Consider the following 25128-nt stretch of genomic DNA (forward strand, 5'->3'; position numbering starts at 1 on the left):
GATGGCATTGTTCTTTCTGATTTTAAACACAGTTGAGATGTGAGATATTTGGAGCTACAGCAGCCATTATGAGACCATGAGGCCATGGGCTGAAAGACAAAAAGCCAGCCTGCTAAGGACGGTGAAGTGACATGATGGAGATTGAAGGCTCTTGATGACACCATTGATAAGCTAAACCCATGCAGCAATCACCTATATCTTGACATTTTTGTTAATGAAAGAAAGATAAACTCCTTATCCTGTTAGTCATTTTTTATGTTACTGTAATAGCAAACATTTATCAACTTCTTATGTGTCAAGCACCGTCCAAGCACTTTATACATATTAACTCATTTACTCCTTAACATAACCTTATGAGATAGGCATATTAGTATTCTCTCTTTTTTTTATTTTTTAATTTATTTATTTTTGGCTGCATTGGGTTTTCGTTGCTGCGCACGGGCTTTCTTTAGTTGCGGCAAGCGGGGGCTACTCTTCATTGTGGTGGGCGAACTTCTCATTGCAGTGGCTTCTCTTGCTGCAGAGCACGGGCTCTAGGCATGCGGGCTTCAGTAGTTGTGGCACGTGGGCTCAGTAGTTGTGGCTCATGGGCTCTAGAGTGCAGGCTCAGTAGTTGTGGTGCGCTGGCTTAGTTGCTCCACAGCCTGTGGGATCTTCCCGGACCAGGGCTCGAACCTGTGTCCCCTGCATTGGCAGGCAGATTCTTAACCACTGCACCACCAGGGAAGCCCAGTATTCTCTTTTTAAGGCACTATTATTATTCCTTCAGAGGGAGGAAACTGAGGCACGGAAAGATTAAACAACTTGCCAAAGTTAGCAAGTAGCAGCATCAGGATTCAAATCCAGGCAGCCTGGATTGCAGCTTGAAGCATTTTTTTTTTTTTTTTTTTTAAGCTGCATCGTATGGCTTGTGGGATCTTAGTTCCCTGACCAGGGATTGAACTTGGGCCCTTGGCAGTGAAAGCATGGAGTCCTGACCACTGGATCACCAGGGAATTCCCTTGAAGCATTCTTTTTCTTTTTTTAAAAAAATAAATTTATTTATTTTAGTTATTTATTTCTGTCTGCGTTGGGTCTTTGTTGCTGCGCGCGGGCTTCCTCTCATTGTGGCGAGCAGGGGCTACTCTTCGTCGCGGTGCGCGTGTTTCTCATTGCAGTGGCTTCTCTTGTTGCGGAGCACGGGCTCTGGAGCGCAGGCTCAGTAGTTGTGGCGCATAGGCTTAGTTGCTCCGTGGCATGTGGGATCTTCCTGGACCAGGGCTCAAACCCGTGTCCCCTGCATTGACAGACGGATTCTTAACCACTGCGCCACCAGGGAAGTCCCCTTTGAAGCATTCTTAATGGATAACTGTACACAATAGTCAACAATTGATATTCTCACAGTTTAACAAATCACAGAATTATGGAACTATTTAAAGCTGGGAGGCATTCATTGAGATGACTTTGAAAATATTAGAGTAGATGAACCTGGAATGGTGATCTATGTATCACTGAAGCCTGTAGGCAAGATGTTTCTGTACATACTGCCAGCAATTATAGAAGTGCATTGGCTTTCCCAAAGCAGTCCCAATACTGTTTGTTTTTCCCCTGGTAATGTTTTTAAATTATTAGTTATGTCATAATAAAATTTTCTCTGCACTTTTTAATTGCTAGCATGGCAGTATATTTTTTCATTACTTCTGACTACTTTTCAAGTATTAAGTTTGTAAATTTCAAAACACTCAAAAGTTATTTCTTGAGAATCTTTTGCAAAGAGTGACCCTATCAGAATAAGAGACCCTCTAAATTGGCAATCACCGAGCATTCCTCTCGGTTTGGTTATAACACTTACTGGACTGTCACGCATTGTAGAGGGGTGAGGGAGAGTCTATGTGAGGACTCACTTTCTCTCCAAATGAACTTCTGTCGGGGTACCCCATGTCTTGGACACACCTTTTCATCCATCTTTGCCTGAAGAAGCTCTTTACTACTGAGTTTTCTCGAACTTTCCATCCAAGCCTCCTTATCCTCTACCCACCTAAGACAAAGAGTCAGACAGTTATAGACTGAGTAGATTTCAATCCCCAAACTTCAGAACTCCCAAGACCTGTTACTCATTTTGTGTCTGTTTTCAGATTACAGGCACTTCAGAAACCAATCCTGACTACCAGACCATCTCCATTTTGCCTGCGGTATTGTCTTTTTAAGATTTATGTTATGGTTTAGATTCACTTGGCTTCCATAACAAAACCCCAATGAATCTGATCTCACTGGTTATTGGAACTTCTCTCTTTCAAAAGCAGTTTTCAAGAAGCAGCTTAAAAAGTCTGCTATTGTTACTTTATGAAATGTCTGTTCTCCAACAACAAAGCAAATAACAAGCACTTCTCCTCAGCCTGCATATTTCTTTATGGTACTTGGAGAATCCTTCAACTCGCCTTTTCTGTCAATTAATCTTCTCTTGTTTAAACTTCCCTCAAAGAAAAACTTTTCTGACCCACTCCCATTAACCTTTCCATAATACCATACATCATCTATGTTACCTTTCTCGGGATACATTTAATCTCTGGGAAGGAATTTTCATGACAGAAAATGGGGCAGAAGAGAAAAACTGGCCAGGTTTACAGACTTAGATTAAGGAGATGGTGATGGTAATCAGTAATCAAAGTAACTGACTTGAAACATGCATTCATACCTCAAGAGATAAAACTTTAGGAAAAAACCTTTAAACTCCTTGGAATTACTGCTTGGAAACATGGATTCAGTCTCTTGTGCATGAATTAATTGATGGAGACAAAGTCTTTAAAATAAGGACTTGATTGTAATTTATAGTCCATTCTGATAATAGTTTCTGTATTATCCACCAATATTTTCTTAATTCAGACAAGAATCATATTATCTCCGTTTTTTTAATCTCCGCCAAGCATAAAACAGAGAGATTTCCTGGGATACTTGTGACAAAAGCTGTTCTTTTTTGAAGGCGTCTACAGGGGAGATGTAAATAGTCTTTCCTCTCTCAGTTTTTCATCTACTCTGAAATTGGTTTGATTAGATCCAGGTAACAGTTCTGCGTAGTGCTGGCTTGTTGAATTTGAGTACATTTGGGTCATCAGCCAATTGTTCACCTTGAACTTCATCTTTCAGCTCGTCAAAAAGTAATCTAACACTTATCCAAGCACCAGCATGAATCACCAAAGAAGCAGAGACTGGAGGGGGCTGTCATTGCAACTTGAACCTCAAATCTGCTGCCCCCATCCAGGATCCCCTGAGAGGTGGTGAAGTGTGGTACCTTTCCATACCTCACAAGGGCACGGCCTCCTGGCTCCATGGCTGTGGAAGGCTTATGCTACATGGGACTCTAGCTTCTAGCAAATGCACAGAGAAATTGTTTCACTCAATTTTGTGTGTGTATGTGTGTGTGTGGCTGTCCATTATAGGGCAAAACTCTGACAAATTCATTCTCTTTCACCCAGATGCAACTGAAGGATACTGTGAATTGTCTTGCTGTGACTCTTTAGAAGGAATAATTCCTAGAATTATTACCAGTACCTTTTCTTTTCCATTCCTCTCCCAAAAGTGTCCTTGTATTACATCTTCGAGCAAATGAATGAATACCTCTACTCAAAGTGAAGTGCGTGATGCCAGGTGAATCCCACCCAGGGGAAAGTTTAGTGACTCAGGACTCTGTTCTCACTGTGACTGGTTCAATGATCTCCTCTAAGACTTGGATAAATACACAGAAATACTGTTAAATTTATTGACGACCCAAAGCTGAGAGAGAGACAGAGCTAATCTACTGGATGGTATTATCAGTATTTAAAATTATTTTAACCAAATACGATAAGGATGCAAAAAAATCAATGAAATGAAGTTTACTAAGAATGAAAGCCCTGGATTTAGGTTCAGAACATCAATTTATAAGGAAAGGATGAGGAATACATAGCTTTAAAGTGGGAGGTATTGTAATATGCCAGTGGGTCAAGCATTGGTGGGCTGTGTGATACCTTGTGGTACTCAGTTCTGAGCACTTGGGACATTGTCCAGAAAAGATGCCAGGATGACAAGATATCTTGAAATGAGGTCGGATGAAGGACAGCTAAGAAAACTAGAACAGTTTACCTGGGAGAAGGGAAAACTTAATAGTCATCTTCAAAAGGTTGAAAATCTGGAATTTTTTTTTGGAAGTTTTGCTTGTTTTTCTTTTCCTTTTTTTTTAAAATTTATTTTTATTTTTATCTAAGTTATATGCAGTTGCTTGAAGAGTCAAACAGTTCTGCAAGAAGCTTGACCCCTTTCTTCATGTCTATCCCCGAAGGCCTCCACGTTTCCTTCTTTTAGATGATTATTTGGTATCTATTCCATGTCTCTAAATAGCATGTTTGCACTGCTTCTTCTTGGTTTTTCAGTTGGGGGTATGATCTTTTGACTCTGGACTTTCATTTGCTTAGACTTCTGAATACTTAGCATTCGTATTTACCAACCATGTCAATCTCCTCTCGAGATATTCGGCTCCACCAGATATTCACTGCAATGGTTTTGCCTTCTGAAGGGCCCTGGCCGCCCTATGCCTGGTACACAGTTGCCATCTTGGGTCTGTGGGGGAGGAAAAATAATTTTTCCTAGATCCATCTAGGTTCTTAGCTGAGACCCCACCCTCCTTACCACCATAAAAGGCAGATTAACAGAAGAAAACCAAACAAATTTAATAACATGTATACCTCCCGTATACATGGGAGATACACAGAAAAACTGAGTAAATCCCCCAAATGGCCCAAGTCATCACCTTAAATACCGTCTTCAGCTAAAGACAAAAGAAGATGTGGGTGGAGGAGTCAGTTATGGGAGATTATCAGGCAAAGAACAGTAAACAAGGGTAAGGTCATTACGCAGGTTTAAGTCATTGCTTTCCCCTGATGAGTATTTCTAGGGTTTTAGAATCATCCTCCCCTTCCCAGTACAGAGAAGGAGATACCCCTACAAATGAAGATTTCCCTTATACATGGAAAATGCTCTTACAAAAGGGTAACTTCTACTTGGCTTTCAGAGCTTCTCCTGTGTCTGCTGTTTCTTAAAAATAATCAGCCTGATACAATCCTTACGGCAAAAAGGCACATTTTGGAGTGATATATTCTGCTGCCCTTCAGGTCCTTCCTTCACCATCATCCTGAGGGTACCATTTGCTCCTCTGCTTCTCCTTCTGCCATTTGCATCTCCTGTTTTCTTGTATCCTGGTTCTTCTTTTTTTCAGTTTCCCCCCTCATTTTATAGAGAAAATCCTTCAGTGGTTTCCTGAGAAGGATACATATATGGGAAGTACATTTTTGAAACTTTGCATCTTTGAGACTTTATTCTACCCCCAAATTTCAATAATAGTTTACCTGGGTATAGAATTCAACACTGGAGACAATTTTCCTTTACATTTTTGAAGGGATTGCTCCACTGCTTTCTAGCTCCCAGCGCTGCCGTGGCGGAGTCCAAATCCATTACTGAGTCCTGATCCTATGCATGGTGAACTGATTTTTTCCTCCTCTGGACATTTCTAGAATCTTCTCTTTGCTCTCAATGTTTTGGAAACTATTCTCAAACTGTTGATTGGATTATTTTCTTCCCTCTCTTTTCTCTTTTTGTATGTTTAGTATTTGGATATTGTACTTCCCAGATTGGTCCTATGGTTTTCTTATCTTTTCTCTTTTATTTCACATTTTTTGGTCTTTTTATTCTACTTTCTGGGAGAATATTATCTTCCAACCATTCTATTAAGTTAAATTTTTTAAATCACAATTTTAATATCCAAGAATTCTTTTTTTCTCTGGATTTTCCTCTGTAGTGGCATCTTTGTATTTAATGGATTTCATCTCTTCTCTCCGAAGAGAATAAAGGCATTGTGTCGTTGTTTCCTGCCTAGAAGGGGAAAGTACGGCTGTCAGCAATCTAGGAGGCAGTGCTGTCAGTTCTTGGGCCTGGGGGGGTGAGGATGTGGGTTCTGCTTTATGAAATATGTTGACTCAGCTTTTCCCACAGCTGATCCAAGGATTTAGTTTTTTTGGGTTTCCTAAGTCCCTAAGTCACTTACCATTTGTTTATCTGCTTTCCAACTTCCAAATTTTATTGCTGCCGTTTCCTCTCATTCACCCCATCCTTGTGGGGCTGTGCTTTCAAGGGAAAAAAAATCCCTTTCCTGTTGTTTAGATGAGTGTTATTTAGGAGGGAATAAAAGTAGATGCAGGAATTCAGCCTGCTCTGTTTCCTGGAAGTGTGGAACGCCTCTTTGGAATCACCTAAGGGACTGCGTTCTAATATTTGGAAATAATCCACATCTTTAAGGGCTGCCTTGTGAGGTAGGGGCTCCCTTTTCCTGGAAGGGTTGAGCCAGTTTGGAATGTCTGCTTCTCAGGTATGTGGCAGAGAGCCTTCTGCTTCTACTGGGGTGGTCACAAGTTAGATAAGATGCCTACCTGGGACTTTCCCACTCATTTAAAACTCTGATTACATTATGCTTATTCCAGGCTTGGAGTAATGTTCATATCCAGATATCTCTGAGAAAATGTGCTTTTGTTTTTGTTTCATTTTCCATACAGCTTACTCTGTGCTTTGTGGAGGAATGGCCTTGGTGAAGAAGGGACACCTGGGGGAAAGTTTGCATCTTCTGGTTCTGTCATCAAAAGGTTACAGGTGATAAGAAGTCACTCTTTAGTCATTGTCAGGGAACTGCCTCCTAGGCCTCCCTAAAACAGCAGGAGGTGGGGACGAAATCCACTTCTGGTCAAACACATATGGTCTGCATGTTCCAGCGTTTCTCAAGATAAAAAAAGGAGACCCTAAAGCTAACCCAAACTGGACAGTGACAACACCAGAAAACAAGAGGCACTGAGAGATGCTTATGTATTGTGGAAAGACTCTCATGTTCTGAAAGGGTTCTCCTCAGTATTCTGCCAAACAGAAATCAATCATTTGCAGCCAAATGACATATCTGACAATGGCTGGCAGGGAAAGATGAGTATTAAGGAACTTAAAGTTACAGCGTGAGCTACTGCTAATCGAACAGCATGGCAAGAAAATAAAGCATGTATGAAATTATATTTGGTCAATGGGCAAATTAGGTGCCATTTATACAAATTTTTCTTATATTCAACTTTCCAGCCACACAGCCATCACGTGCGGTTGATATGTACACGTGCTCACGAGTAGTTACCCGAGAGCACTCCTTCAGCCATCTCCTCCATGATGGAGAAGTTAATGTCTCATTGACAGTTTTTAAGCATTTCTAATGCTTAACTAATTTTAAACTAAAAACGAAATCCCTAGAATTCAAGATCTGATGAAAGAGCCAGCATCCATCCATCCATCCATCCATCCCTCATCCATGTCTACTAGGGATTCAGAAATAAGAGCTCTATTTCAGTCCTCTAGGATTTCCCAGTCTGGTGACAGAGACAGATTGGGGACAGGACATGCTGACTCAGGGCTATAACCCCAATCATTGAACTACGCACGGACTGCTTTGGGGATGCGTGGCTCCAAGAAGAGAGAAAGGCTTCCCTGAGGAGAAATGCTTAGTGAAGGCCCAGAAGGGCACTGTGTTCAGGCAGGGAAAACCACCTACACAAATGCATGGCGCCATGAGAGATGAGGATGCCTGTTAGAAGCCCATCTGCTTCAGAACATGGCAGGGCTTGGGGGTGTGAAAGCACCAGGAAGAGATAAATCTGGAAGAAGAAGCAGGGTCCTTATCCTGAAGTGTTTTGTGGGTCACACAGAAGAGTTTAGATTTTATCTGAAAGCAAAGGGGAGTCACTGCAGGATTCTGAGCAGGACAGACACAGCACGGTCTCTCACAATCTCTTCTGCTACCCCTGGTCACCATCATCACCAGAGTGACTGTTCAGTATGGAAGTCAGAGCAGGTCACCCACTGCTTAAAACCCTGCAGTAGGTCCACCTGCTACAAGGCCCATGTGACCAACCTCCCTTAGCTCTCTGCACCCCTTCCATTCTCACCCTGTATCTATTCTGCTCCAGCCACATGGCCCTTGCTCTTGGTACAAGGGCCCTCCAGGTACATTCCACCTTAGGGCATGTCTCTGGCTATTGTGTCTACAGGGAATGTGCTTCCCCCAGATATTCATGGAGTTCACTCCCTCCCCTGCTCTGAGCAGATGCCAGCCTCTCACTGTGGCCTATCCTGGCCACACTACTTAAAGACACACACACACACACTCGGCACTCTTGATACTCTCTAGCCTGTTTGTTTTTTTCCTCTTTTCCACAGCATTTACCACCTTCCAAGATATCATGCAAAACACTATGTTTATTGTCTCTCTCCTCCCATTAAACTCTAACTCTGTACGGGCAGATATCTTTGCTTTGTTCACCAATGTATCCCAGCACCTAGAACAAATACTGAATGAAGAGAAATTAGCTCTGCTTTTTTTTTTTTTTTTTTTACAAAACCACCCTATGAAAATGTGGAGGTCGCTGTGCAGGGATTCGATATTAGGGCCGTGGAGGCCGGTTAGGAGTTTGCTGTGATGATGATGACAGGTTGAATGGGGCAGTGACCATGGGGAGAGAAAGGAGGGTCCAGGTTAGAGTTATTAAAGGGACAGAGTTGTCAGGACATGGTGACCAATTATTTGGATGTGGGAGCTAAGTGGTGCCATCACCAGGTCTGGAGGAAGAGAGAAGACATGCTAATTTTTGGTGGATGGCAAAGACACAAAGAGCTTAGTTTCAGACACGCTGTCCTTCAGTTCTCTGTGGGGCGGGTCCTTCTATATTGCACAGTACATATTGATTTTATAATTTATGTATTTCCCATCTATAGACAGCCCCTATGCAAACACATTCAATTTACCTCAAATTTTTACCAAAATCAGAACAGTTGGTTACAATAATTTACTGCTTATCTTATAGTCATTGACCTTCTTTATGGTCTTACTTGAGGTTTAAAAAACATCTGTATGAGGTATATCCAGATATCTTTCCCTTTTCTCCACTGTCCATTTTTACATTGACATCCAGAGATGAAGTCTCTATATCACTATACCTCGGATGCCTCCTAACCTCCTAACTTTCCCCCAAATGATAATGTCCTTAACTAGTTGACTTCAGACCGAAGCAAACTCACTGCAATCCAATCCTTAGGGAAGCCACTCGATTTTTTTTTTTTTTTAACGGCCCTGGCTTCTTTCCACTTCCTCAAAGCAGTAATCTCCTCTCATGATAAACTGTGCCCACTTGCTAGAAACCCAGCAACTTTGTTCTTCCTTTTCTCTGCAGCTCCCAGATGGCCACCAGCTGGTCTGGGCTATTTCTTGCATTCTAGCCCCTTTATCCATCCTCTTGGTTTTCTTTTTGATCTCCTTGTCTCTGCCCTCCTCCTTCTAACAGGCACAATTTACCCCTCTTTGGAAGCACCTATTTTCTAAGAGAATTTGAGGATTTTTTTAGAGCATCACCTCTTTTTTCTTCTGCTTTTGTATTGTGTGGAGACCAGCTGCAGGGCTGTATGGGAGGAAAAGCTGTCTCTGAGAGCAGGATGAAGCCTCCCGCGAGAAAGGGGTCAGAACAGACTGTTTCCTGACAAGGCCACTGGGGGACAAAGGGGCCAGCGTGTCCCAGAAGCCACCCCTGGGTCTGCGGGCTCTGCTGGCCACTCTTGGAGGGCGTGGTGGGAGGTGTCCCCTCGCTGACTTTCTCATGGGCACCATTTGATCTCATTTCAGCGGATTTCTGTCCCCTTCCCCAGGACCAGAGAGGGTTGCACCATATTCTCAGTTGTCTTTAAACAGCTTTTAAAGGACTGTTAGTGATTTTCAAGATGACAGCCGGAAGAGCGCTTGAAATGACAAATGGCAGAAGTGAAGCTGAGGCGCCTGTGTCTCGTCTGCGTTTGTTGGGCCTGTGAGCTTCCACGTCCACGTGTCTGACAGGGTGTCTCTGCGAGGTCTGCGAGGTCTGGCTGAGAGCCTGTCTGTGGGGATGGCGCCGCAGCGCAGGGAGGGGGCGGACACGCTTGGGCGTCCGGGCTGTGTCCGGGTGTGGACACGGCTCTGTGCGTGCGTGTGCACGGGGCCTGGGTGTGAGGCTGCCCACGTGCGTGGGGTCGGGGGGCACCGTGTGCGCCCCTGGCCTGTGAGCGGTGCTGGAGGTGACAGAGCTGGGCCTGCGCGGGGCACAGAGCGGCGGGGAAGGCTGTCTAGGGCGTCTGTGCGTGTCTGCGCTGGGAGACGGTGGGATGAAATTGGGAGACCGGTGTGGGAATCTGGGGGAGACTCGTGGGGCGCTGTCGCAGGGGGCTTGGGGTATACTTGGAGGTGCCTGCGGAGGATGTGTGGGTGCCTGCAAAGCGCCTGTGTGGCGACAGTGGGGAAGGCGTGGCGCGTGTGAGTGACTGACAGTACCTGTCGGGCGGCTACGGGGTGAACGTGAAGACGCCTCCGCAGGTGTGGAGGACCGTGGCGCATTCACGAGCGTCTGCACATTTACCCGTGGGAATCTTGGGGGTGTCTCTAGGGCGTCTGTGCCGAGTGTCCGTGGAGGGCTTGCCGGGTCTGGGAGCCTCCGCGGATCTCTGTGTGCCTGCGCTGCAGCTCGTGTGTCAGGATTCACCACACCTGAAAGTGAGACGGCCTCTGAATGCTCCACCAGGACGGCCCTCACCTCCATGCTTCCGTGTCCCCAGTGTCGCTGTGACAGGCCGAAGACAGCCATCTACTGAGGGCCCACAGTCACAAAGAGTGACAGCGCAGTGACCCGGAGTGGCGTCTTCCCTGAGTGATTGAGGGTGGGGTGTGTCACCTTCCCCTGAGAGGGACCTGGGCTGTGACATCATTCCTGAGAGGGACCTGGGGTGGGACCTTCCCCTGAGATGAACCCGGGATATGCCCTCCCCCAGCGGAACCCGGGGTGTGACCTCCCCTGAGAGGGACGTGGGGTGTGACCTCCCCCTGAGAGGGACGTGGGGTGTGACCTCCCCCTGAGAGGGACCTGGGCTGTGACATCATTCCTGAGAGGGACCTGGGGTGGGACCTTCCCCTGAGATGAACCCGGGATATGCCCTCCCCCAGCGGAACCCGGGGTGTGACCTCCCCTGAGAGGGACGTGGGGTGTGACCTCCCCCTGAGAGGGACGTGGGGTGTGACCCTCCCCCTGAGAAGGACCTCAGGTTTAGAGGAACCTGGTGTGTGACATCCCCCTGAGAGGGACCATGGGTATGACCTTCCCTCTGAGATGGACCTGGGGTGTCGCCTCCCTCCTGAGAGGGCACCTGCGTGTGAGCCCCTCCTCAGAGGGACCTGGGCTGTGACATGCTCCTGAGTGGGAGTGGGCTGTGTGACCTCCCTAGGAGGGAGCTGGCCAGGTCTTGCTGACTGCTGCCTCTGTGGACGTGGCCGTGAGGTCTCACCCCATCCAGGGGTCTCAGCCACACACCTGGGATTCTCCACTGATCACAGCGCACACTTGTCGTCTCTAGGACTAACTGGGGGAGAGTGAAGACGAGGCATGTCCGGCACCCCTCTTTCTGGCAGTTTCCAAAAATGAGGAAAAGAGCAAAGATGCTTGGATTTCAATCCACTTGGCTTCTGCTTAAGCAGAAATTAAATGTTCTGTAGAGATTGTGGTTTTCTCATTACCCCAGAAGTTTAAAATCAACCAGTGTTACATCCATTCAGAGGAATCCGTGTCTCCTCATCAAGAGGCCATTGGGGGCAGGGTGGGATTTACATTTAAGCTGTGGTGTTGGGCTCAGCATTAACTTTAAGCCTTTTCTGGAAGTCTGGGTTGCCGCTTGTATTTGCTCCCACATTTTCAAGCGGGGGAAGGCCTCTCTCCTCCGCAGCTCCCTCCACCCCACATCTCACAGATGCTGGGTCAGCATGGGACTCAGCAGGCCCTTCCGTGCCCGAGCCTGGAGCCGCCCTTTAGGTTGAGTGACATCCCAGAGGGGACCCAGAGGCTGGGACAAAGGCAAAACTGGCAGAGGGCAGTGACCGGGTTTACTTAAGTCCGGGTCCTGGGTGCACCCGTGCTCGTCTTTAGGGCATCCGGTGCGGGTTTAAGCCGAGTCTGAATGCGGCCACAGGGTGATTTTACCAACTCTTTCTTTTGTTTGCAAAACCTGTTCCTTTGCTAACTTCAGTGCCAGAAGTCAGGGGTGTTCCTTCCAGACTTACCCCTTCCCACTGAGTTCAGAGTACACCTCCTATTTCCAAGAAGCCCCACAGACGGCCACCCCTTCACCTCCTTGTCTCACTCACACATGGGGGTTTGTTGCTCCCTGGCAGGTGCTGGGACCCACCTGAGCCCCCCCTCCCCCCAGGACACTTCGTGTTTGCCTCTCGGTCAGATCACTTGGTGACTAACCTTCCTTGCCCTCTTTCTGGACACACCTGACTGACCTCATCTGAACCTCAAAGCCCCTCTGGGAGGAAAGGTGGTGCAGACATTACTGTCTTTGGGTTATGGATGAGGACACCGGGGCAGCCGTAGGATCTGGCTACAGCCAAGCCTCGGAGGACAGAGCTTGGACTGCTGTGTCCCATCACCTCACTTTCCTCTCTCGCAACCATGTCTTGAGCTCCTGCTGGGTGGCAGGTGCTATCCTCTCTAGTGGCGTTAAGTCTGTTGGAAAGACGAGGCGTATCTACAAAAGCTCCCAATGAGGAGGTGAAGAAGAAAGGCCCAGGTCAGGGACAGATGATGATGTTGCAGAGGGAGGGCTTTGTGCGGCAATCAGGGAGGCCTCGTGGAAGAGGCGGGGTTTGATCTGAGCGCTGAAGGTGGGAGAGGAATTTGAAAAGCTGGGATGGAGGGAAGGACACATTCCCAGTGTGACGTTTGTAGCCAGGCAAATATGGCCTCTCCCAGAGGCTGTGAGGAGATGGACTCAGCGGGCCCACCAGTGGCAAAGAGGGGCAGAAAGAGGGGCAAAGGGAGAGGTGATGGGAAGAGAGAAACCCCTGGTGACAGGGGATTCGGTGCCAGCAGCAGAAATGTCCCAGGAGACATACGGTGTGTTGTTTTCTTGGTACCTCCTTCTCAGGCTACTTGGCAATGACAGGCTGACGACTCACCAAACCCGTCTCCCTCTGTGCTTGTTCACCTTTCCTGACCTCCATGGCAATCGGGGTGGCATGTGCCTGATTTTGGGAATCTGGGCAGAAGCGATCCACAGCACTTCCGGGCATAGCCCAAACCATCCCCCACAGGACCCAATCTCTTCCTCAAATGCTGCCTGGATGCAGAGGATCCAAGGCCCAAGGGGAGCCTGGGTCCCTGCATCACCACATGGAAGCCACCCACCAAGTACAGGCAGTGAGCTGTTACATGAGCAGGAAATACATTTCTAATGTGAGAAGCCACTGAATGTAGGGGCTTGTTTGTTACAGCAGCGTGTCCACCCTGACTGACACAGGCGGATGATGTTTTATCTGATACTCTGAAGATTTTATGTTTAGTTGCAATGTCCATCCTGACTTTCTGTGACTAGTTTTGGTTTCACTGCTCTATCCTCTGAACACAGCAGAATGATCTGATCCATCCTCAGAAAACATTTCTTGAATGAATGAATAAATGTACCAACTTTGGAGGTCCGTAGTGGTATCCAGGAGAGGGGAACATCAGAGCAGAGCCGGCAAATGAGTACAGCAGGGGGTGGGAATGGGAAAATTAGAAAGAAGAAGAAAGAGCAAAGCCAACCCCTAAGCTATCGTAAGAGCATTTTCTGGGTTTATTCTTTTACCCCATGGCAACAGTTACATAAAGAGATTATGTCCTTGCTTTAAAAAAAAAGTGCTATTCCCCTTCATTTAGAAATTAGACTTAAACTTCAATATTTACCTTAATAGTTCACCAACAGAAGCCAAAAACAGAATGTCCACACATTCCTGCAACACAGTTTAAAAAAGAAAAGAAAAATAAATTCCCTTCAGAAGTAAAAGGCCAACACATTCCATTTATTTCCTGCACACTAAATGCTTGTGTTCCCTTGGCAGAAACAACAAGCAATCTTTTTCCATTTAAAAGGGAGTGGATAGTTTTCAGGTGTCTCTGTTTCTCGCCAAACAGCTGGGCTTTCATATCCAGCAAGTGGAGCTGCCATAACCTTGAGTGGAACATGAGCTTGGACAGGCTGCCCTGTCCAAATGCTCAGACCGGGGTCACAGGGAGCTCCTTACTGCATGTGACCATGCACTTGGAGGACCTTGATCACTCCGGGACATTTCTCCCAGTGGCCTGCACTTGGAACAGCATTTGACACAGAGAAAAACACTTGCATAACAGCAGGACGTGTAGAATAGCAGAGCTTGCTGTCTCTCATATGAAATCAACACTGCTAGTTTGTTGATGGTGTCCCATGATGAAATATCTCCTTGAATAAGTGCCAGGCACTGCTCTAATGAGCTGCTTTGCATGCCTTATCTCATTAAATCTTCACAATAATCCTCTGGGGTAGGCGATTTTATTATTTCCATTTTACAGATGAGAAGACTGAGGCAGAAAGAGCTTGAATGGCATGCCCAAGGTAACAGAAGTCTTAAGTGGCATAAGCTGTGGGCTTGCTACATTTCACGTGGTCTCTGAGCTCAGGTGGATTAGCGCTGGATCGAGCTATGGTCTTAGCTGAGTTCACAGTCTGTGGAGTTCGCAGTAGGTCATGTCATTTTCTTGCTCAGTCTGGATACAAAAGCCATCTCAGTGTGTTGTTTTTTTTGGTTTTTTTTAACCTTAGTATGACATACACCCAAAATTCTGCGTCATGTGTCTTTTGTAATACTTTTCCAGTGCATAGTCTATTAATGAGAATTACATTAGTGTCACTGGGTTCTGTCACTTTTTCCTGTGATTACAGTACCATTTAGAAACTCATTTTATTTCAAGAAATCACGGTATACTCTTGCCCTCTTTCCGCATCTCTCCTAGTCAATGTGTCATTTTCTTCCCCCACGTTCCCTCCTCAGAGCCCTGCAATCTGGCTTGTCTCCCTCTTCCTCCACTGACATTTTTCTCGCTACAGGCTCCATTTCTAATACATCAAATGCAATTGTCTCAGTCTTTCATCTTCCCCGAGTTCCCTGGATGTTCAGCTACTAATGAGCTCTTTCCTCCTGGAAACCCCTCCTCCCATGGCTTCTTCTGGTTCCTTGCCCCTCTCAGCTCCTTCCTCGTGCCTCTAAGGTTGGGGTCTTAACCCTCTGCTCTTTTCTTCCAAAACACACACTCTCTCTTTCTCTCATGCTCCTGTAGTATCATAGCTGAGCTGTCTTCCCTAAGCTAGTGGCGCCCATGTCTGCAGCTCTACCCTGAATCCCGAGCTGGGATTGCAGTTTCCCACACGACCCTGCATGTGTAGGACGTCACATTCTCCACATGTATAAGCCACACCGATTAGCCCATCGGGCTGGAACACAGCTCCCCTTCTGAGAGGCTCCGTAGCCCCTGGGGCCTGCTAGTCTCTTGGCGTCTTGAGGACCTACGGTTGGCTCTGGATAAAATGAGAAGGGCTGAGGAAGCCCGGCTCGGAAAGGGTGCTCCATAAAAACGGTTTTCTTGCACTTTCCTTCCCCCTCGCTCCCTCCCTCCCTCCCTTCCTCCCTCCCGGTGTTTACCTAGGCATTGGGCTGTCTTGTGGGGAAGCGAGCACCAGCCTTATTCCACCCCATCCACCCTGGGGCCACCTCCACTTAACCCCTCATCCATCGGGCCTGGAACAGTGCGGGGCCTGGACCCTGTCTCCCAGCCCTGGTTTCTCCAGTTAACGACCCTATTCCCTGGCACCACATAAGTCTTTCTAACCCACGGCTCTCCCTCTGCCACTTTCCTGCTAAAGAAATCACGATGGTTCCCTGTTACCAATTAGATTAGATAAAAAACCCCTAGCTTGATTTCAAGATTCTCCATCAGTGGGGCTCCTCATTCATTCAACATTTCCACCCCTACACCCCAAATTGGGAGCTCTTCCCTCCGGTCCGGTCCACCCAACTGCCCCGCCTCCTAATCTGCCCCCTGTCTCTATGTCTTGCTCATATCAGATCTCTTCCTCTACCCAGAGTTTATATTTCCTTCAGGATCTAGCCAATCCATTGATTGCCTTGTTTCTCCCAGTCCAAATTGTTCTTCATTCCCTCTGAATTCCTCTAGCATTTATAGTCAAGACTGTGCATCCTTTAACTACCATTAGTAGGGTTTGTTGAATTCCTACAATGTACAAAATTGATTCAATCTCTACTGACAATAACTCCAATAGATAAATAAATGTCCACCCAGTTTTGCAGATAGAAAACTGAGGTTCAGAAGGTGAATTTGCCCCAAACCGCATCTGGGATTTGAACCCAGGAAATCTGACTCCAAAGCCCACATACCTCCCAACTGCCCTGTGCTAAATACTCTGTATTTGTTTCTTTTTGTCTCCTAAAGGATTCAATGACAAAGATCATTTACTGTACTTTTTTTTTCTTCTTTTCCACTGGGCCTAGCTAAGGGTGGAGCACATGGTATTTATTTAATAAACACTCACTTTTTTGGCTTCTGACTTCTAGACTTAAAGATACTGTGACCCCAAATGAGTTAAGCAGTTGGTGAAACCAGTGGTCACAGCAGGATTATTTGCTTGATAAACAGCAGATGATAATCAAGACCAGGCCACGGTGACCAGTGACATCCTGACAATAAACTGCTTAGCCATGGTGGTTCCCCTTTTTCCTTTTCCTTTGCAAAAAAGAAAACCAACATAAAAGAAAACAAAACAAAACCTGAGCGCTCATTGCTAGTCTGAAATCATTTTGCTTCCAACTCTTATTCAAACCATCTCAGGGGCTTTGTTGACACTTTCTGCTAATGACTGTAATCCCTCTTTCCAAAAGGAGAGAGGTACCAAGCTCTCAAGCAACACCTTTCTGTCCACAGAGGTCTGAGGTCACCTCCCTACTTGCTGCCAGGCCAGCTGCCTGCGCCAGGCCTCTGGATGCATTTCTAAAGGGTAATATTTACAGTGTTGGATAGCTGGGCACGGGGGAGCTTAATGGGATTCTTAATAAAGGAGGCTTTCATTAAGACAGGGAGCACAGGCAAGGTGCCCTTGCTTTTGAGGAAAGGACGGCCCAGCACAAGACGAATGCTCCTTCCGGGCTTGAAATCATGCAGGTCAAGTGCCTTGTCATGCATTAACAGGCTTTTTAAGTTCCCAGGCAGATTGAGAGGAACGGCTTAGATAAATGAAGGCAGAGGAATCATGCGATCTGTCTTGGTAGCAGAAAACACTGAAACACAGCAGCTGCATTTAAACAGAGCAATTTGCTAAATGAGTGGTCGGCTACGTTCCAGATGGCCAACGTGACACGGGGCTTGGAGGAAGCCTTTATTCAACCCTGCATCTGTCTAGACTGAGACATGAAAGGCCAGGTTATAGTTGCTGCTGCAGCAGCAACAGCAGCAGCTTTGAAACTCTTACATAAAACCTGCTCAGTATCACCAATGAGGCAGCTTGGCCGGAGACCAGCTGGAGAGGATTCTGCAGCATGGCGCGCGTGCAGCCTCATGGAAAGCCAGCTTCTCTGCTGAATGACGGCCAGATCGGGACGGGGGCTCTCTCTGTGCACCTCCGCCTGCTGTACCACTTTGCCCACCTCCCACGTGCAGGGAGGCCGGTGATCTTAATAGGAGGAAGCACCAGGATAAGGTCAGAAAGCAGAAATACTGGTTGTGTTCTTTGTGCCTTCTTTATGTGTACTTTTAAATCATTTCCCATGTATTTTGCCTTGGTTCTTCTAGTTAGGTTGTCAAATTCCCAACGTGGCTGAAAGAATATTCTTAGCTTTGCCTACGACCCCAATTTGTTTTCCCTTCTCCTTGCCTCTAGCACCTAATTCAGTCCTACTCCAGCACCTCCTTAGAGATGATACCTCAAAGATATTGGCTGAGGAGGCCAGGGGTAGACCAGATGACCACTCAGTTCTGGGGCTTCTGGGTCCATGAGACATGTTGACTGACTGATTTAAACTAGGTCAGGCAAAGTGGAGCCATCTGATGGGCGTCTTGCCCAACTTTGAAAAATAGGCAGCCACAGAGCTTCATTGGGCTGGTATGAGGACCTACAGGAAGGCAGCTCTACTGACCTATTTCTCTCTGATAAGTTATACCCCACGCCTATTTAATTTTTATTATTGGATTGAACATTTCCATGGGTTGAGGTTTTCACTATGTTCTTCAGCAGCCATTCAAGTCTCACGGCTGGAATGTTCTGACCGGTCAGTAAACAAGCCTGCTTCCCGCTCCCCCTGCACCCCACCCCATCCCCAGGGCCCAGAACCCACTGGGCCTTCACACTGGACAGCAGCTTCATTTTTTTCTGACTAAGGAGGAAAAGTTTAACCTGCTGAATCACCAGCAGCACTTCCTGTGACATTCTGAGGGAAAACTACAGTTTGCTTAGGAAGAACTCCGAAGCACTTCACTTACTGCGGTTTCTGATCTACACAGACGTGGAAAAATTTGAGTTCTGCTCTATGCTGATACACCAAAGCTCTCTCACAAACACTTTTCTCTCTTAGAAGTTTCCTATCAGCAGGACTATGTCTACCCTATAGTCAGCCCGAAATAAGTGAATTAAATGAACAGGGCTGTCCTAGGGGAAATATAGCACTACCCCCATGCTAATCTCACCCAGATACCACTTCTTATGTAACCATCTCCGCCCAGTTTCCTCATCTGTACCACTAAGCACAGAAAATAATTCGAGGGACTTTTTCTTTTTTTCAGTTCTCCGAAGAATGGCACATAACTAGCATCATTCTAGATGCATAGGTGAAAAGCTAACCATACATACAAGGGATGCTCTGGACATGATTGGCCTAGACCTTATTAATTAAGGTCTTTGTGGCAAGAGTCCAGGGTATGGAAAGGGAGTTATTCTAGTATCTACAATATTCTAGTGGTAGATATGCCAAAAGATCAGAACAATGATGTCACTTAACTCTGAAATAGTTACAAATCTGTTCAGGTCCTTGCAATGTGCAAATAGCTTAGAAAGGGTATAAAAGTAGATTATTAACCTTCTTAAGAAACAGGTTTCTTCAGACTCATGGACATAGAGAACAGACATGTGGTTGCCAAGGGGTTTGAAGTGGGGGATGGAAAGGAGTGACTGGGAGTTTGGGATCAGCAGATGTAAACTATTATACGCAGGATGGATAAACAACAAGGTCCTACTGTAGAGCACAGGGAACTATATTCAATATCCTGTGATAAACCATCATGGAAAAGAATATAAAAAAAGAATGTCTATATGTGTATATAACTGAGTCACTTTGCTGTACAGCAGAGATTGGTACAACATTGTAAATCAACTATGCTTCAATTTTTAAAAATTAAAAAAAGAAACAGATTTCTTAGTATGCTGAATGCAACACTGATGAGTATTATCAAATGATCTTTAAGTGTGTAATCCTGGGCCGGATGCAATAAAGAAAGAAGCCCAAGGATAGTCACTCATCGAGACAGCCTTTTGTGGTACGACGATGATGAATCAAGTTTCCCTTGTCTTTGTCAGCAGGTCGCCAGTGTAGCTTCCCTTATGCTGAGCGTGTCCCCGATTCCAGGGATAGGTGCCCATCAAGAAATATGGACTTGAGGATATGGGGAAGGGGAAGGGTAAGATGTGACAAAGTTAGAGAGTGGCATGGACATATATACACTACCAAATGTAAAATAGATAGCTAGTGGGAAGCAGCCGCATAGCACAGGGAGATCAGCTCGGTGCTTTGTGACCACCTAGAGGGGTGGAATAGGGAGGGTGGGAGGCAGATGCAAGAGGGAAGAGATATGGAAACATATGTATATGTATAACTGATTCACTTTGTTATAAAGCAGAAACTAACACACCATTGTAAAGCAATTATACTCCAATCAAGATGTTAAAAAAAAAAAAAAGAAATATGCAAATTGTGAAGGCCTTGAAAGCTGCCGAAGGGTGGTTAGGTGACCTTAGGTGATAAAACAGGCAGAGCCAGTGCTTCTACTTCATAAATAAGCTTACTTCTCTCTCAGGCACAACTCATAACTTTGCTAGATGGCAACATGAGCTCTTGAATGCTACCTTCACTGTAAGCCTTTTTTCAGCCTAAAGAAAATTTGATTTTTAAAATGAGCATCAAATGAAGACTCAATACTGTTTGAAAATGTCGAGACTTTTTAACATTCAAATCTAGCTCCACAAAAGAGCGACCCGTGATTGACATTTTATCATATTAAAGTGCTGTTAATTAAGAACCACAGCCACGAGCAAAAGCGATGAAAGCAGCAGACCCCGCAAACTCTTCCTGAAACAAAAACACCAACTCTGATTTGCTTAGAACCTCAATCAAAGGAACACGGTGTACGGGGCTCATTCACTTCCGGTCCACTAGGGGGCAGTGAATGATCGAGTTTCCCCCAGGCGGCTTTCACGACGGTTGCTATATATACACCTGAAGTGTGGCAGGCCTTCCACGCAAAGTGAGCAGTGCGGCAGCGATGACAGGTGCAGGGAGCAGCCAGTTATTGCTACCAGCACAGTCTGTCAGAAGGATGAAGTGAAATGAATCATTTGCATTTTTTGCCAATGAACTTGCATTATAATGAGCAGGCAGTGTCGCCTGGATGGGCCCTGGCTTCGCCCCCCTGGCTTCTGCTGGACCGCTGCCAGTCACCAGGCTGGACGGCGCCCAGGACTAGAGCGCGGGGGACAGACAGAGCCCGGGAGCCGGATTGAACAGTCGCAGGGGCACGAATGACCCTGTGCGGATGGGGGTGGGATTCCCTCTCCCATCCCATCCCGGTGCCAGCGTCCACTGGGGGGGGAATTCCAGGCCTGGACACTGCGCAACACACATCCAGGGACGCCATTCATGTGGCAGTCTGTGTGAGTGGCGCCCCCTGGAGTTGGGCAGTGAGCGCAGATTCCCTGCTCCCACCGTGCAGGGCTCTGGACTGTAGTTCTCTGTAGGAGTGCCCATCTGCCCTCTCTCTGCTCCTCAATTTAAAAAATCTGCCTTAAAGGGCTCTAGGGAAAATAGAAGGGTGACACCCGAGCAAAATTAGAAATTGGGACCAGTGGATTTCAGTGTCTGCCACGGTCCCTCTTTCTTCTTCCTCTGTCCCACTCTCTGATTCAAGAATCTGGCGCCCTCCTGATGGTTTGTCTTTGTCCTGTTCCAATGTGCTCTTCAAAAAGATTCTAGGGCATCACACCATCAACTTCAGTTGTGTTTACATCACTCTGTCTCCTCTTCCACCAGAATTTGCATTTAAACCTTATTTCTAATTATGAAGCAAAATCCAGAGAAGGATTCCTCCCTCCTGGCCCCTTTCCTCTTGGCCCTGATTAACAGGAGCCTTCCCTGCCCAATGGGAGGCAAACCAAATGTGCGTTTCCCCCTGTGCTCCCACTTTAAAGCTTTCCAAGTGATTCCTTCATTCCCAGCCCCATTTCTTCACACATTTACCTGGAACATCCCTTTCGTTTTACTTAAAAACCAGTAAAGCACAGTGGTTAAATGCAGGTTCAGATCAGACTGCTTGGGTTCAAATCCCAGCTCTGTCACCTCCCAGCAGCATGTAAACTGGGGAAATGGCATGACTGCTCTGTGCCTCACTGTCTCCGTTCTCACAGAGGGCAGTAAGAACATCGCCTGGTGGCGGTAGTGTCAGGATTGAAGGCACCGGGCACAGCACCTGGCAGAGGCCAGCACTCTGTACGTGTTACTTCTCAGTATTTTATATATTTGCCATAGTGCAGTATTTCCTCTTCTCTTTCCTCTTCTCGCACCTCGGCTTCAAGACACAGATGCTCCCACCCGCTTCCCTCCCCCTTGCTTCTCCCTGAAAGGATGGCAGATGGTCTTCTGGCCCCTGAATCAGTGCCGACTGCCCCCTCCTGCCCTCTCCTGCCCTCCACACACCTACCTGATCATCACCATAGAGAAGCAGGCACTTGTCAGGATCCTCGTAACTAAAGCAAAGAACGAAAAAAGAGATCATCTTCAGACATCAAGGACAACAACCGCGCAGGGGAGGGGGGGATCTGACGAGTGTCCTTTATGTCATGTCTGTGTTCTATTTGCAGAACAGTCTTGGAAATAGGCACTTGTTTACTTCGCCCAGATCAGAAGTGATTTCAGATTTCTCTTCGTTTAATCATCTCCTTCCACTGTGCAGGTTCATAATTAAAGGAAGAAGTTTATTTATAAAACCAGTGCTGGAGCTGAGAGCTAACTGTAAGGAGATGCTTACGCTGATGAACCCTCTGTCACGTAGACCCCAAACTGCATCGGCCAGCCTGGAAGGAGAGGCAGGGACTTCCCTGACATGGTCAGCATCTCCCTCGCCAGATGGGAGATGGAGGGAGTGAGGAAGGAGCGACTGGCTTCCCGATCCTAGTGTACAAGATGGAGAGCGGCCAGATTTTCGTGGGGAAGTGCTACACCACCCCTCTTTGGGCAAATGGCTGGCTCCAAGGGTAGGGTTCCCACTGGCTGGTGCCAGGCCCAGAAGAAGGGAAACAGCTGCCGATGGAAGAAGACTTGAGCATGGGTGGAGCTGGCTGGGAGAGGGGATGAAGGGGCCAAGAAAGAGGAGGAGGAAGGGGTGGGGACAGTGGGCAACGAAGTGGCAAGATCTTGACTGTGTGACCTTTCCCAGTGACCCATCAAATCTCAGTATCTACAAAAATCATTAAATGCTTGGTGCGGTTGGATTTCTTGTCAAAGCCGTTAAAGTGGCCTGGTAGATACAAGAGGTGCAGGCCTGCCAATATCTGGGAAGTATCAACACTACAGCTACAAGGCTTGTTTGACATTATGTGGCTACATTACATTTTTTTGAGGAATATAGTTGATGTACAATATTATGTTAGTCTCAGGTGTACTACATAATGATTTGACACTTGCATACATTATGAAGTGATCACCAGAAGTCTAATAACCATCTGTCCCCATACATGGCTACATTAAATTTGACAAATAATTTGTCACTTTGTATTAGATTAATTTATTGCTCTTTTTATTTCCAAAGATAGAAGGGACCTACTAGACACATTTCTTTCCGGTGTCAGTATCAGAAATCTGTATGTGTCTTAAACACCTTAATTGTTATCTTATGGACACTATGAAGTGGCCAATGAATGCTGTTTTCCTCTTTTTTCTGGCTTCTAGGAAACTCAAAGAAAAATATGCTATTCGTTTAAAAAAATTGTTTAGGGTATTATGGAGTATATTTTGTTCATTGACTTTGTCTTCCTATATATATTTTTTCCCTTCACCTTCATTCATCTGTGTGCATGTGTATTATCTTTTATTCTATTCTCTATTCATTGCTGTAAGTGTCCCCAAATCCTCTTTTAGACAATGCAGTTATTAATAAACAAAAACACAAATAAATACATTTTTGCCTATTCTGGAAGTTCTTACACTTTAATCTTTTATTGCACAGAATATTCCTCAAGTTCTGCTGTCAAATCTGTTGGTTAATCTTTTCTGGACTTCTGTCCTTAGAGTTCTGCTTTTGCAAAAGACTTTTCTTCACCCCCATTTTATTTATGTTCTCTTATATTTTCTTCTAGTACCTACTTTAAAAATATTTAGATTTTTATTTGGAATCTATTTTTATGTATACTGAAATTTTCTTGTTAAGGTTATTTCTGGGAATAATCAATGGTCTACCAGTCAATTTCTTCCTCAAACAGAGAGGAAGTGAGAAAGATAGTAAAGAGTCAAGTTCCTCACAGCCAAGATATTCCTGTTACGACGCCATATTCACCTGCAAAGGTTTGACATACCTTTTCCCAGCAAAGACCAGTTCAGCCCATGTACAATGTTGGAAATACTACCTAAGAACTACTGGCAGTTGAATAAATTACAAAAAAATTTTAAAAATAAATCCTACACGTCCCTCAAGAAGACAAAGATCAGAGGCTCTCCACTAAGCTACCAAAAGGACCTGTTTGGACCCCCAATTTTTCTCTATACCTTATATTTTTATAGAAGATTTAAAATATAAAATTCAACTCCTTGCACACATTGCCATTCTCCCCAGCACAACACTTTCATAATTCTTGGGATTTGAATATCATAAATAATCTGCCCAGTCTACTGGTTTCTCATTTCCTTGACCTACCTTTTAATGGTCTTGTCTTCTACCATATTTCAGCCACTCACTGCCACGGTCGTACCCTTGATTTTGTTAGTAATACCTGGAACCCCTCCAGGATCTCCATTTCAAACATCCTACCTCCAGCCTTTCCAATTTATTCGCACTATACTCCTGCTTTAACTTAGGACTTTCAATCCATTGATCCTAACACATTTGCACTGCCCCTGACCCTTCCATGCCTCATTTTCCTTCATATCTGGCTTAAATTTCATGGTCAGTTATAACCACTTCCTCTATATACCCCCAACTCTCTCTTTTGTTGTTGCTGTTCTTTCTTGGCAAAAGTACACCCCTGATTCAAACTGACTTTCCACCCACCCCCTGCATGCACGCATGTGAAAATGTGGCTGGAGACAAACCACACCATGACCACAAACCACAAATAAGTTCTTAGTGCTTCCTGGCGGCTGTCCCTCATCTCCCACTCTCCAAGACCATTTCACACTTCCTCTTTTCTCTGAAAATCTCCAACGCCTCTTCCCAATGTCCATTCTCAGATGAGGATCTTGCTTTCTGAGTCATCAAGAAAATGGAAACCCTCAAAAGAGGCTCCACCAGATCCCAGCACACATGCACACACTCGCCTACATATGGACCCACCCATTCGGGCTTCCTTTGGGTCCCCGGTTCCTCCCTGGGGTCAGCCCTTCACGTGTGCACTGGATCCTATCCCTTCTTGCCTACCCAAGGCTGCCTGCCGTTCAGCACTTCTCCCCTCTCTCTCCTGCACCATCCATACGTATTCTGGATCATTCCCATCAGCACACAAATGTGTTCTTATTTCTCTCGTTGGGGAAAATAAAAAACACTTGTCTCACATATTGTGAAGCAATTATACTCCAATAAAGATCTATTAAAAAAAAAAAAAACGCTTGTCTCAATCTCCTTGCCCTACCAACTATCACCCCATTTTTCTCCTTCCCTTTACAGGAAAGGGAGAGAGGGGTTGATCCTGCCGTCTCCA

Source organism: Eubalaena glacialis, chromosome 16, assembly GCF_028564815.1.
Source record: "Eubalaena glacialis isolate mEubGla1 chromosome 16, mEubGla1.1.hap2.+ XY, whole genome shotgun sequence".
Taxonomy (NCBI): domain Eukaryota; kingdom Metazoa; phylum Chordata; class Mammalia; order Artiodactyla; family Balaenidae; genus Eubalaena; species Eubalaena glacialis.